Here is a 13,991-nt window from a genome sequence, read left to right on the forward strand (position 1 = left end):
AGCACAGCCCATGGACAAATGGACGGAGGGGTCTGTGCCCTTCCTCAGGGCGGTGCTGTACAGGTCCTGGTCCTTGAGGTGTACAAACAAGGCGCAGAGCCCTCCGACCTTGGCACTCAGTCCGAAGGGAGTCACTCGGGGGTGGGGTAGAGTGTGGTGGGGTGGGGGTGAGGTAGGGTAGGGTGGGGGTGGCGGTGGGGGTGCGGGGCGGCCAAGCGCTGCTGTGCAGAGTGGACAAAGCAGAGTGGATGGGGAACTCAGGGCGAGGCCCGCGCCCCAGCGGCGCACTTCTGAGCCTGGCCCTGTGACTGACTGACTGACTGACTGACTGGGAACCAGCGGGCCACAGCCGGCTCGCCACCCGCTGCCCGGTTGTCTGTGGGTCCCTGCGTGTGTTCCTCCTCGGGCCCTCCCTGAGGTTGGCTCCCCGCACAGGTGTTGTGTGTGGCCGGCCGCTCGCCATTGCCCAGTCCCACTGCATTTCCAGCTGGGGCGCTGGGCCTCTGTCAGGGTCTCTGGGGTGTCCGGTGGGGGGCGCGGGGGGCCGGGGTGTCTGCTCCCGTCTTCGCCCCTGGCTCTCTGGGCGCCCGGCTCGGCTCTGCTCGGCTAGGCTAGGCTAGGGTAGCGCGGGCGGCGGCAGCTGGGGATTCTCTGGGGATTCTCGGCCAGGCGAAGGGCTGGGTGGGGTGGCGGTGCGGGTGCCGGGTGCCCGGGGGTCGGGGGTCTTGGGGCTCGGCGAGGAGGGGCAGAGGCCAGGCCAGGCCGGGGCGGGGCTCCCGGTAGGTGGAGCCAGGTGCCCAGGGGCAGAGGTGGAGGCGGGACTCAGCCCCTGTCAGCCCCGCCTAGCCCACTCCACCCCGACCCGATCCGGCCCGGCCGAGGACCCGAGAGGGAGAGCCGGCCAGTCTCCCAGGACCCCCGCGCCGCCGCGGGGACCGAGTCAGGTCGGAGCGAGAAAGCCAGCCTGGAGTTGAGTTGAGGAGCGCTGGGCAGTGCTGGGGCGGGGCGAGGGAGGCCCCCTGGGAACACCCGCTGTGTTGGCCCCCTCCACCGCTGCCCTGCCCTCCCCTGCCCTCCCCTGCCCCTGGGCTGAAGGGTGGAAGCCGGCGCAGGCTCTTGAGGCGTTCCGGGGCAGCCTCCGCCGTCTACGGCCATACCACCCTGAACGCGCCCGATCTCGTCTGATCTGGAAGCTAAGCAGGGTCGGGCCTGGTTAGTACTTGGATGGGAGACCGCCTGGGAATACCGGGTGCTGTAGGCTTTTGCGCCCCCTTCCCACACGCACTTTTCTTGCGTGGCCCGGAAACAGTGTCCGTGACCGCCTCAGGCCGTGACCCCCGGGCCCGCGGGGGGTAGGGCGCAGGGGCAGCCCTGGGCTCCCGGTGTCCCTTCAGGCCTGCGGCTGGCCTCCCGCCTCCCGCCTCCCGCCTCGCCTCCGGCGCCCAGCGCCCAGCGCCTGCAGTGAGCCACACTGGCCTGGCTCTCTCCAGGGACGCTAGGACACTCCAGGCGACCCGGCGGAGCAGAGCCTGGTCCAGGCCTCGACCAGTCCTGTGCACCCTGACCGACCCCCACCCCCCCCCACCACTCACACTCCCGGATGGGGGGTGGGGAGGCGCACACCTGCTTTTCCCCAGAACACAGGGCCCACCCGCAGGGGCCGCTCCCCACCCGTTCTTGCCACACCAGCAGAGCGTGGCCACCCAGGTCCTGGGAGTGAGAGAGTCCATCCAGCGTCTCTCCCTAGGTCCGTCCCTTGGCAACTCTGCCTCCCTTCCCAACGCCTTCCTCCTGAGGGTCCCAGCCCTGAGTCTGTCTCTTCACCCATCTCTCTCTCTTTCTCTCTCTCTCTCTCTATCTCTGTCTCTCTCTCTCTCTCTCTCTCTCTCTCACACACACACACACACACACACTCTGGAAGCAGATGTCTTTCTGTCTATCTCTCTGCTCATCCATCTCTCCTTCACCTTTGTGACTCTACTGGCCTGTGAGGAGGCCTCCTGTCTCCATCTCCCACTCAGTGTGTCTCTTTCCTTGGCCCTTCTGTCTGTCACCCTGTCTCTCTCGCTCTCTCTCTCTCTCTCTCTTTCTCTCTCTCTCACAAACACACACACACAGACACACACTCACTCCTCTCTTCCCCCCTCCCACCCCAGCCACCTCACTCTGGGCTGCAAGTCACCCAGTCCATGGCAGCCTCGAGACTGGGCGGTCACAGGTTCTCTCATCTCCCATCTAACTTCCCGTGGATGTAAGAGTGGATTCCCACATCCCCCTTGAAGTGAGTGCACGTCTTCAGGGTGTGTGCAGGGCAGAGGCTGAGAGAAGGCCCAGGAGGCCACAGGGTCTTAGGAGGCTGCGCTGGGAGCCAAGCAAGAGAGCAGATGTCAAAGGAGGGCAGGTGCTCCGAGAAGAGGAGGAAGCAGCCTTCGGAGCAGGCAAGTGGTTCGGGGCCAGGAGGTTGCCGGGGAGGACCACGTGCCGAGGGGAGCTGAAGGCCAAGGCCGGGCGGTGGGGACAGGGAGGCAGAGGCCCCTTTGTTCGCGGCGAACCCTCCACCTGGAGACGCCTGGCCGCGAGGCAGGGCCTGAAGGCCCGGTGGGCGCGCGACCCCCCGCAACCGCTGCTCCCCCCCGCCCCCCGCAAGGCTTGCGGGTGAGGGGGCTTCCGGTCTGGTGAGGCCGTCGACTGGGCTCTGACGGGGTTTGACTCGGAACGCTACTTTCACAGGCGGTCCTTTCCGGGAGCACAGCCCATGGACAAATGGACGGAGGGGTCTGTGCCCTTCCTCAGGGCGGTGCTGTACAGGTCCTGGTCCTTGAGGTGTACAAACAAGGCGCAGAGCCCTCCGACCTTGGCACTCAGTCCGAAGGGAGTCACTCGGGGGTGGGGTAGAGTGTGGTGGGGTGGGGGTGAGGTAGGGTAGGGTGGGGGTGGCGGTGGGGGTGCGGGGCGGCCAAGCGCTGCTGTGCAGAGTGGACAAAGCAGAGTGGATGGGGAACTCAGGGCGAGGCCCGCGCCCCAGCGGCGCACTTCTGAGCCTGGCCCTGTGACTGACTGACTGACTGACTGACTGACTGACTGACTGGGAAGCAGCGGGCCACAGCCGGCTCGCCACCCGCTGCCCGGTTGTCTGTGGGTCCCTGCCTGTGTTCCTCCTCGGGCCCTCCCTGAGGGTGGCTCCCCGCACAGGTGTTGTGTGTGGCCGGCCGCTCGCCATTGCCCAGTCCCACTGCATTTCCAGCTGGGGCGCTGGGCCTCTGTCAGGGTCTCTGGGGTGTCCGGTGGGGGGCGCGGGGGGCCGGGGTGTCTGCTCCCGTCTTCGCCCCTGGCTCTCTGGGCGCCCGGCTCGGCTCTGCTCGGCTAGGCTAGGCTAGGGTAGCGCGGGCGGCGGCAGCTGGGGATTCTCTGGGGATTCTCGGCCAGGCGAAGGGCTGGGTGGGGTGGCGGTGCGGGTGCCGGGTGCCCGGGGGTCGGGGGTCTTGGGGCTCGGCGAGGAGGGGCAGAGGCCAGGCCAGGCCGGGACGGGGCTCCCGGTAGGTGGAGCCAGGTGCCCAGGGGCAGAGGTGGAGGCGGGACTCAGCCCCTGTCAGCCCCGCCTAGCCCACTCCACCCCGACCCGATCCGGCCCGGCCGAGGACCCGAGAGGGAGAGCCGGCCAGTCTCCCAGGACCCCCGCGCCGCCGCGGGGACCGAGTCAGGTCGGAGCGAGAAAGCCAGCCTGGAGTTGAGTTGAGGAGCGCTGGGCAGTGCTGGGGCGGGGCGAGGGAGGCCCCCTGGGAACACCCGCTGTGTTGGCCCCCTCCACCGCTGCCCTGCCCTCCCCTGCCCTCCCCTGCCCCTGGGCTGAAGGGTGGAAGCCGGCGCAGGCTCTTGAGGCGTTCCGGGGCAGCCTCCGCCGTCTACGGCCATACCACCCTGAACGCGCCCGATCTCGTCTGATCTCGGAAGCTAAGCAGGGTCGGGCCTGGTTAGTACTTGGATGGGAGACCGCCTGGGAATACCGGGTGCTGTAGGCTTTTGCGCCCCCTTCCCACACGCACTTTTCTTGCGTGGCCCGGAAACAGTGTCCGTGACCGCCTCAGGCCGTGACCCCCGGGCCCGCGGGGGTAGGGCGCAGGGGCAGCCCTGGGCTCCCGGTGTCCCTTCAGGCCTGCGGCTGGCCTCCCGCCTCCCGCCTCCCGCCTCGCCTCCGGCGCCCAGCGCCCAGCGCCTGCAGTGAGCCACACTGGCCTGGCTCTCTCCAGGGACGCTAGGACACTCCAGGCGACCCGGCGGAGCCGAGCCTGGTCCAGGCCTCGACCAGTCCTGTGCACCCTGACCGACCCCCACCCCCCCCCACCACTCACACTCCCGGATGGGGGGTGGGGAGGCGCACACCTGCTTTTCCCCAGAACACAGGGCCCACCCGCAGGGGCCGCTCCCCACCCGTTCTTGCCACACCAGCAGAGCGTGGCCACCCAGGTCCTGGGAGTGAGAGAGTCTATCCAGCGTCTCTCCCTAGGTCCGTCCCTTGGCAACTCTGCCTCCCTTCCCAACGCCTTCCTCCTGAGGGTCCCAGCCCTGAGTCTGTCTCTTCACCCATCTCTCTCTCTTTCTCTCTCTCTCTCTCTATCTCTGTCTCTCTCTCTCTCTCTCTCTCTCTCTCTCTCTCTCACACACACACACACACACACACACACTCTGGAAGCAGATGTCTTTCTGTCTATCTCTCTGCTCATCCATCTCTCCTTCACCTTTGTGACTCTACTGGCCTGTGAGGAGGCCTCCTGTCTCCATCTCCCACTCAGTGTGTCTCTTTCCTTGGCCCTTCTGTCTGTCACCCTGTCTCTCTCGCTCTCTCTCTCTCTCACAAACACACACACACAGACACACACTCACTCCTCTCTTCCCCCCTCCCACCCCAGCCACCTCACTCTGGGCTGCAAGTCACCCAGTCCATGGCAGCCTCGAGACTGGGCGGTCACAGGTTCTCTCATCTCCCATCTAACTTCCCGTGGATGTAAGAGTGGATTCCCACATCCCCCTTGAAGTGCGTGCACGTCTTCAGGGTGTGTGCAGGGCAGAGGCTGAGAGAAGGCCCAGGAGGCCACAGGGTCTTAGGAGGCTGCGCTGGGAGCCAAGCAAGAGAGCAGATGTCAAAGGAGGGCAGGTGCTCCGAGAAGAGGAGGAAGCAGCCTTCGGAGCAGGCAAGTGGTTCGGGGCCAGGAGGTTGCCAGGGAGGACCACGTGCCGAGGGGAGCTGAAGGCCAAGGCCGGGCGGTGGGGACAGGGAGGCAGAGGCCCCTTTGTTCGCGGCGAACCCTCCACCTGGAGACGCCTGGCCGCGAGGCAGGGCCTGAAGGCCCGGTGGGCGCGCGACCCCCCGCAACCGCTGCTCCCCCCCGCCCCCCGCAAGGCTTGCGGGTGAGGGGGCTTCCGGTCTGGTGAGGCCGTCGACTGGGCTCTGACGGGGTTTGACTCGGAACGCTACTTTCACAGGCGGTCCTTTCCGGGAGCACAGCCCATGGACAAATGGACGGAGGGGTCTGTGCCCTTCCTCAGGGCGGTGCTGTACAGGTCCTGGTCCTTGAGGTGTACAAACAAGGCGCAGAGCCCTCCGACCTTGGCACTCAGTCCGAAGGGAGTCACTCGGGGGTGGGGTAGAGTGTGGTGGGGTGGGGGTGAGGTAGGGTAGGGTGGGGGTGGCGGTGGGGGTGCGGGGCGGCCAAGCGCTGCTGTGCAGAGTGGACAAAGCAGAGTGGATGGGGAACTCAGGGCGAGGCCCGCGCCCCAGCGGCGCACTTCTGAGCCTGGCCCTGTGACTGACTGACTGACTGACTGACTGACTGACTGACTGGGAAGCAGCGGGCCACAGCCGGCTCGCCACCCGCTGCCCGGTTGTCTGTGGGTCCCTGCCTGTGTTCCTCCTCGGGCCCTCCCTGAGGGTGGCTCCCCGCACAGGTGTTGTGTGTGGCCGGCCGCTCGCCATTGCCCAGTCCCACTGCATTTCCAGCTGGGGCGCTGGGCCTCTGTCAGGGTCTCTGGGGTGTCCGGTGGGGGGCGCGGGGGGCCGGGGTGTCTGCTCCCGTCTTCGCCCCTGGCTCTCTGGGCGCCCGGCTCGGCTCTGCTCGGCTAGGCTAGGCTAGGGTAGCGCGGGCGGCGGCAGCTGGGGATTCTCTGGGGATTCTCGGCCAGGCGAAGGGCTGGGTGGGGTGGCGGTGCGGGTGCCGGGTGCCCGGGGGTCGGGGGTCTTGGGGCTCGGCGAGGAGGGGCAGAGGCCAGGCCAGGCCGGGACGGGGCTCCCGGTAGGTGGAGCCAGGTGCCCAGGGGCAGAGGTGGAGGCGGGACTCAGCCCCTGTCAGCCCCGCCTAGCCCACTCCACCCCGACCCGATCCGGCCCGGCCGAGGACCCGAGAGGGAGAGCCGGCCAGTCTCCCAGGACCCCCGCGCCGCCGCGGGGACCGAGTCAGGTCGGAGCGAGAAAGCCAGCCTGGAGTTGAGTTGAGGAGCGCTGGGCAGTGCTGGGGCGGGGCGAGGGAGGCCCCCTGGGAACACCCGCTGTGTTGGCCCCCTCCACCGCTGCCCTGCCCTCCCCTGCCCTCCCCTGCCCCTGGGCTGAAGGGTGGAAGCCGGCGCAGGCTCTTGAGGCGTTCCGGGGCAGCCTCCGCCGTCTACGGCCATACCACCCTGAACGCGCCCGATCTCGTCTGATCTCGGAAGCTAAGCAGGGTCGGGCCTGGTTAGTACTTGGATGGGAGACCGCCTGGGAATACCGGGTGCTGTAGGCTTTTGCGCCCCCTTCCCACACGCACTTTTCTTGCGTGGCCCGGAAACAGTGTCCGTGACCGCCTCAGGCCGTGACCCCCGGGCCCGCGGGGGTAGGGCGCAGGGGCAGCCCTGGGCTCCCGGTGTCCCTTCAGGCCTGCGGCTGGCCTCCCGCCTCCCGCCTCCCGCCTCGCCTCCGGCGCCCAGCGCCCAGCGCCTGCAGTGAGCCACACTGGCCTGGCTCTCTCCAGGGACGCTAGGACACTCCAGGCGACCCGGCGGAGCCGAGCCTGGTCCAGGCCTCGACCAGTCCTGTGCACCCTGACCGACCCCCACCCCCCCCCACCACTCACACTCCCGGATGGGGGGTGGGGAGGCGCACACCTGCTTTTCCCCAGAACACAGGGCCCACCCGCAGGGGCCGCTCCCCACCCGTTCTTGCCACACCAGCAGAGCGTGGCCACCCAGGTCCTGGGAGTGAGAGAGTCCATCCAGCGTCTCTCCCTAGGTCCGTCCCTTGGCAACTCTGCCTCCCTTCCCAACGCCTTCCTCCTGAGGGTCCCAGCCCTGAGTCTGTCTCTTCACCCATCTCTCTCTCTTTCTCTCTCTCTCTCTCTATCTCTGTCTCTCTCTCTCTCTCTCTCTCTCTCTCACACACACACACACACACACACTCTGGAAGCAGATGTCTTTCTGTCTATCTCTCTGCTCATCCATCTCTCCTTCACCTTTGTGACTCTACTGGCCTGTGAGGAGGCCTCCTGTCTCCATCTCCCACTCAGTGTGTCTCTTTCCTTGGCCCTTCTGTCTGTCACCCTGTCTCTCTCGCTCTCTCTCTCTCTCTCTCTCTCTCTCACACACACACACACACACACACACACTCTGGAAGCAGATGTCTTTCTGTCTATCTCTCTGCTCATCCATCTCTCCTTCACCTTTGAGACTCTACTGGCCTGTGAGGAGGCCTCCTGTCTCCATCTCCCACTCAGTGTGTCTCTTTCCTTGGCCCTTCTGTCTGTCACCCTGTCTCTCTCGCTCTCTCTCTCTCTCTCTCTCTCTCTCTCACAAACACACACACACAGACACACACTCACTCCTCTCTTCCCCCCTCCCACCCCAGCCACCTCACTCTGGGCTGCAAGTCACCCAGTCCATGGCAGCCTCGAGACTGGGCGGTCACAGGTTCTCTCATCTCCCATCTAACTTCCCGTGGATGTAAGAGTGGATTCCCACATCCCCCTTGAAGTGAGTGCACGTCTTCAGGGTGTGTGCAGGGCAGAGGCTGAGAGAAGGCCCAGGAGGCCACAGGGTCTTAGGAGGCTGCGCTGGGAGCCAAGCAAGAGAGCAGATGTCAAAGGAGGGCAGGTGCTCCGAGAAGAGGAGGAAGCAGCCTTCGGAGCAGGCAAGTGGTTCGGGGCCAGGAGGTTGCCGGGGAGGACCACGTGCCGAGGGGAGCTGAAGGCCAAGGCCGGGCGGTGGGGACAGGGAGGCAGAGGCCCCTTTGTTCGCGGCGAACCCTCCACCTGGAGACGCCTGGCCGCGAGGCAGGGCCTGAAGGCCCGGTGGGCGCGCGACCCCCCGCAACCGCTGCTCCCCCCGGCCCCCCGCAAGGCTTGCGGGTGAGGGGGATTCCGGTCTGGTGAGGCCGTCGACTGGGCTCTGACGGGGTTTGACTCGGAACGCTACTTTCACAGGCGGTCCTTTCCGGGAGCACAGCCCATGGACAAATGGACGGAGGGGTCTCTGCCCTTCCTCAGGGCGGTGCTGTACAGGTCCTGGTCCTTGAGGTGTACAAACAAGGCGCAGAGCCCTCCGACCTTGGCACTCAGTCCGAAGGGAGTCACTCGGGGGTGGGGTAGAGTGTGGTGGGGTGGGGGTGAGGTAGGGTAGGGTGGGGGTGGCGGTGGGGGTGCGGGGCGGCCAAGCGCTGCTGTGCAGAGTGGACAAAGCAGAGTGGATGGGGAACTCAGGGCGAGGCCCGCGCCCCAGCGGCGCACTTCTGAGCCTGGCCCTGTGACTGACTGACTGACTGACTGACTGACTGACTGGGAACCAGCGGGCCACAGCCGGCTCGCCACCCGCTGCCCGGTTGTCTGTGGGTCCCTGCGTGTGTTCCTCCTCGGGCCCTCCCTGAGGGTGGCTCCCCGCACAGGTGTTGTGTGTGGCCGGCCGCTCGCCATTGCCCAGTCCCACTGCATTTCCAGCTGGGGCGCTGGGCCTCTGTCAGGGTCTCTGGGGTGTCCGGTGGGGGGCGCGGGGGGCCGGGGTGTCTGCTCCCGTCTTCGCCCCTGGCTCTCTGGGCGCCCGGCTCGGCTCTGCTCGGCTAGGCTAGGCTAGGGTAGCGCGGGCGGCGGCAGCTGGGGATTCTCTGGGGATTCTCGGCCAGGCGAAGGGCTGGGTGGGGTGGCGGTGCGGTTGCCGGGTGCCCGGGGGTCGGGGGTCTTGGGGCTCGGCGAGGAGGGGCAGAGGCCAGGCCAGGCCGGGGCGGGGCTCCCGGTAGGTGGAGCCAGGTGCCCAGGGGCAGAGGTGGAGGCGGGACTCAGCCCCTGTCAGCCCCGCCTAGCCCACTCCACCCCGACCCGATCCGGCCCGGCCGAGGACCCGAGAGGGAGAGCCGGCCAGTCTCCCAGGACCCCCGCGCCGCCGCATGGACCGAGTCAGGTCGGAGCGAGAAAGCCAGCCTGGAGTTGAGTTGAGGAGCGCTGGGCAGTGCTGGGGCGGGGCGAGGGAGGCCCCCTGGGAACACCCGCTGTGTTGGCCCCCTCCACCGCTGCCCTGCCCTCCCCTGCCCTCCCCTGCCCCTGGGCTGAAGGGTGGAAGCCGGCGCAGGCTCTTGAGGCGTTCCGGGGCAGCCTCCGCCGTCTACGGCCATACCACCCTGAACGCGCCCGATCTCGTCTGATCTCGGAAGCTAAGCAGGGTCGGGCCTGGTTAGTACTTGGATGGGAGACCGCCTGGGAATACCGGGTGCTGTAGGCTTTTGCGCCCCCTTCCCACACGCACTTTTCTTGCGTGGCCCGGAAACAGTGTCCGTGACCGCCTCAGGCCGTGACCCCCGGGCCCGCGGGGGTAGGGCGCAGGGGCAGCCCTGGGCTCCCGGTGTCCCTTCAGGCCTGCGGCTGGCCTCCGGCCTCCCGCCTCCCGCCTCGCCTCCGGCGCCCAGCGCCCAGCGCCTGCAGTGAGCCACACTGGCCTGGCTCTCTCCAGGGACGCTAGGACACTCCAGGCGACCCGGCGGAGCCGAGCCTGGTCCAGGCCTCGACCAGTCCTGTGCACCCTGACCGACCCCCACCCCCCCCCACCACTCACACTCCCGGATGGGGGGTGGGGAGGCGCACACCTGCTTTTCCCCAGAACACAGGGCCCACCCGCAGGGGCCGCTCCCCACCCGTTCTTGCCACACCAGCAGAGCGTGGCCACCCAGGTCCTGGGAGTGAGAGAGTCCATCCAGCGTCTCTCCCTAGGTCCGTCCCTTGGCAACTCTGCCTCCCTTCCCAACGCCTTCCTCCTGAGGGTCCCAGCCCTGAGTCTGTCTCTTCACCCATCTCTCTCTCTTTCTCTCTCTCTCTCTCTATCTCTGTCTCTCTCTCTCTCTCTCTCTCTCTCTCTCTCTCACACACACACACACACACACACACTCTGGAAGCAGATGTCTTTCTGTCTATCTCTCTGCTCATCCATCTCTCCTTCACCTTTGTGACTCTACTGGCCTGTGAGGAGGCCTCCTGTCTCCATCTCCCACTCAGTGTGTCTCTTTCCTTGGCCCTTCTGTCTGTCACCCTGTCTCTCTCGCTCTCTCTCTCTCTCACAAACACACACACACAGACACACACTCACTCCTCTCTTCCCCCCTCCCACCCCAGCCACCTCACTCTGGGCTGCAAGTCACCCAGTCCATGGCAGCCTCGAGACTGGGCGGTCACAGGTTCTCTCATCTCCCATCTAACTTCCCGTGGATGTAAGAGTGGATTCCCACATCCCCCTTGAAGTGCGTGCACGTCTTCAGGGTGTGTGCAGGGCAGAGGCTGAGAGAAGGCCCAGGAGGCCACAGGGTCTTAGGAGGCTGCGCTGGGAGCCAAGCAAGAGAGCAGATGTCAAAGGAGGGCAGGTGCTCCGAGAAGAGGAGGAAGCAGCCTTCGGAGCAGGCAAGTGGTTCGGGGCCAGGAGGTTGCCAGGGAGGACCACGTGCCGAGGGGAGCTGAAGGCCAAGGCCGGGCGGTGGGGACAGGGAGGCAGAGGCCCCTTTGTTCGCGGCGAACCCTCCACCTGGAGACGCCTGGCCGCGAGGCAGGGCCTGAAGGCCCGGTGGGCGCGCGACCCCCCGCAACCGCTGCTCCCCCCCGCCCCCCGCAAGGCTTGCGGGTGAGGGGGCTTCCGGTCTGGTGAGGCCGTCGACTGGGCTCTGACGGGGTTTGACTCGGAACGCTACTTTCACAGGCGGTCCTTTCCGGGAGCACAGCCCATGGACAAATGGACGGAGGGGTCTGTGCCCTTCCTCAGGGCGGTGCTGTACAGGTCCTGGTCCTTGAGGTGTACAAACAAGGCGCAGAGCCCTCCGACCTTGGCACTCAGTCCGAAGGGAGTCACTCGGGGGTGGGGTAGAGTGTGGTGGGGTGGGGGTGAGGTAGGGTAGGGTGGGGGTGGCGGTGGGGGTGCGGGGCGGCCAAGCGCTGCTGTGCAGAGTGGACAAAGCAGAGTGGATGGGGAACTCAGGGCGAGGCCCGCGCCCCAGCGGCGCACTTCTGAGCCTGGCCCTGTGACTGACTGACTGACTGACTGACTGACTGACTGACTGGGAAGCAGCGGGCCACAGCCGGCTCGCCACCCGCTGCCCGGTTGTCTGTGGGTCCCTGCCTGTGTTCCTCCTCGGGCCCTCCCTGAGGGTGGCTCCCCGCACAGGTGTTGTGTGTGGCCGGCCGCTCGCCATTGCCCAGTCCCACTGCATTTCCAGCTGGGGCGCTGGGCCTCTGTCAGGGTCTCTGGGGTGTCCGGTGGGGGGCGCGGGGGGCCGGGGTGTCTGCTCCCGTCTTCGCCCCTGGCTCTCTGGGCGCCCGGCTCGGCTCTGCTCGGCTAGGCTAGGCTAGGGTAGCGCGGGCGGCGGCAGCTGGGGATTCTCTGGGGATTCTCGGCCAGGCGAAGGGCTGGGTGGGGTGGCGGTGCGGGTGCCGGGTGCCCGGGGGTCGGGGGTCTTGGGGCTCGGCGAGGAGGGGCAGAGGCCAGGCCAGGCCGGGACGGGGCTCCCGGTAGGTGGAGCCAGGTGCCCAGGGGCAGAGGTGGAGGCGGGACTCAGCCCCTGTCAGCCCCGCCTAGCCCACTCCACCCCGACCCGATCCGGCCCGGCCGAGGACCCGAGAGGGAGAGCCGGCCAGTCTCCCAGGACCCCCGCGCCGCCGCGGGGACCGAGTCAGGTCGGAGCGAGAAAGCCAGCCTGGAGTTGAGTTGAGGAGCGCTGGGCAGTGCTGGGGCGGGGCGAGGGAGGCCCCCTGGGAACACCCGCTGTGTTGGCCCCCTCCACCGCTGCCCTGCCCTCCCCTGCCCTCCCCTGCCCCTGGGCTGAAGGGTGGAAGCCGGCGCAGGCTCTTGAGGCGTTCCGGGGCAGCCTCCGCCGTCTACGGCCATACCACCCTGAACGCGCCCGATCTCGTCTGATCTCGGAAGCTAAGCAGGGTCGGGCCTGGTTAGTACTTGGATGGGAGACCGCCTGGGAATACCGGGTGCTGTAGGCTTTTGCGCCCCCTTCCCACACGCACTTTTCTTGCGTGGCCCGGAAACAGTGTCCGTGACCGCCTCAGGCCGTGACCCCCGGGCCCGCGGGGGTAGGGCGCAGGGGCAGCCCTGGGCTCCCGGTGTCCCTTCAGGCCTGCGGCTGGCCTCCCGCCTCCCGCCTCCCGCCTCGCCTCCGGCGCCCAGCGCCCAGCGCCTGCAGTGAGCCACACTGGCCTGGCTCTCTCCAGGGACGCTAGGACACTCCAGGCGACCCGGCGGAGCCGAGCCTGGTCCAGGCCTCGACCAGTCCTGTGCACCCTGACCGACCCCCACCCCCCCCCACCACTCACACTCCCGGATGGGGGGTGGGGAGGCGCACACCTGCTTTTCCCCAGAACACAGGGCCCACCCGCAGGGGCCGCTCCCCACCCGTTCTTGCCACACCAGCAGAGCGTGGCCACCCAGGTCCTGGGAGTGAGAGAGTCTATCCAGCGTCTCTCCCTAGGTCCGTCCCTTGGCAACTCTGCCTCCCTTCCCAACGCCTTCCTCCTGAGGGTCCCAGCCCTGAGTCTGTCTCTTCACCCATCTCTCTCTCTTTCTCTCTCTCTCTCTCTATCTCTGTCTCTCTCTCTCTCTCTCTCTCTCTCTCTCTCACACACACACACACACACACACACACTCTGGAAGCAGATGTCTTTCTGTCTATCTCTCTGCTCATCCATCTCTCCTTCACCTTTGTGACTCTACTGGCCTGTGAGGAGGCCTCCTGTCTCCATCTCCCACTCAGTGTGTCTCTTTCCTTGGCCCTTCTGTCTGTCACCCTGTCTCTCTCGCTCTCTCTCTCTCTCTCTCTCTCTCTCTCTCTCACAAACACACACACACAGACACACACTCACTCCTCTCTTCCCCCCTCCCACCCCAGCCACCTCACTCTGGGCTGCAAGTCACCCAGTCCATGGCAGCCTCGAGACTGGGCGGTCACAGGTTCTCTCATCTCCCATCTAACTTCCCGTGGATGTAAGAGTGGATTCCCACATCCCCCTTGAAGTGAGTGCACGTCTTCAGGGTGTGTGCAGGGCAGAGGCTGAGAGAAGGCCCAGGAGGCCACAGGGTCTTAGGAGGCTGCGCTGGGAGCCAAGCAAGAGAGCAGATGTCAAAGGAGGGCAGGTGCTCCGAGAAGAGGAGGAAGCAGCCTTCGGAGCAGGCAAGTGGTTCGGGGCCAGGAGGTTGCCGGGGAGGACCACGTGCCGAGGGGAGCTGAAGGCCAAGGCCGGGCGGTGGGGACAGGGAGGCAGAGGCCCCTTTGTTCGCGGCGAACCCTCCACCTGGAGACGCCTGGCCGCGAGGCAGGGCCTGAAGGCCCGGTGGGCGCGCGACCCCCCCGCAACCGCTGCTCCCCCCCGCCCCCCGCAAGGCTTGCGGGTGAGGGGGCTTCCGGTCTGGTGAGGCCGTCGACTGGGCTCTGACGGGGTTTGACTCGGAACGCTACTTTCACAGGCGGTCCTTTCCGGGAGCACAGCCCATGGACAAATGGACGG

General features: G+C 67.0%; 5 non-coding genes across 5 annotated transcripts; all 5 read left to right on the forward strand.

Annotated features, from left to right (window-relative positions):
• The first annotated feature begins 1,143 nt into the window (after nucleotides 1-1,143).
• LOC143640738 (5S ribosomal RNA) lies at nucleotides 1,144-1,261 on the forward strand. Its single transcript, XR_013155098.1, has one exon. It is a non-coding gene; the product is annotated as a 5S ribosomal RNA (ribosomal RNA).
• Nucleotides 1,262-3,900: 2,639 nt separating this feature from the next.
• LOC143640765 (5S ribosomal RNA) lies at nucleotides 3,901-4,019 on the forward strand. The gene has a single exon (XR_013155125.1). It is a non-coding gene; the product is annotated as a 5S ribosomal RNA (ribosomal RNA).
• Nucleotides 4,020-6,651: 2,632 nt separating this feature from the next.
• On the forward strand, nucleotides 6,652-6,770 carry LOC143640766 (5S ribosomal RNA). The gene has a single exon (XR_013155126.1). It is a non-coding gene; the product is annotated as a 5S ribosomal RNA (ribosomal RNA).
• A 2,837-nt stretch (nucleotides 6,771-9,607) lies between these two features.
• LOC143640767 (5S ribosomal RNA) lies at nucleotides 9,608-9,726 on the forward strand. Its single transcript, XR_013155127.1, has one exon. It is a non-coding gene; the product is annotated as a 5S ribosomal RNA (ribosomal RNA).
• A 2,628-nt stretch (nucleotides 9,727-12,354) lies between these two features.
• Nucleotides 12,355-12,473, forward strand: LOC143640768 (5S ribosomal RNA). The gene has a single exon (XR_013155128.1). It is a non-coding gene; the product is annotated as a 5S ribosomal RNA (ribosomal RNA).
• Nucleotides 12,474-13,991: the final 1,518 nt, after the last annotated feature.

Source organism: Callospermophilus lateralis, unplaced genomic scaffold (assembly GCF_048772815.1).
Source record: "Callospermophilus lateralis isolate mCalLat2 unplaced genomic scaffold, mCalLat2.hap1 Scaffold_6038, whole genome shotgun sequence".
NCBI lineage: Eukaryota > Metazoa > Chordata > Mammalia > Rodentia > Sciuridae > Callospermophilus > Callospermophilus lateralis.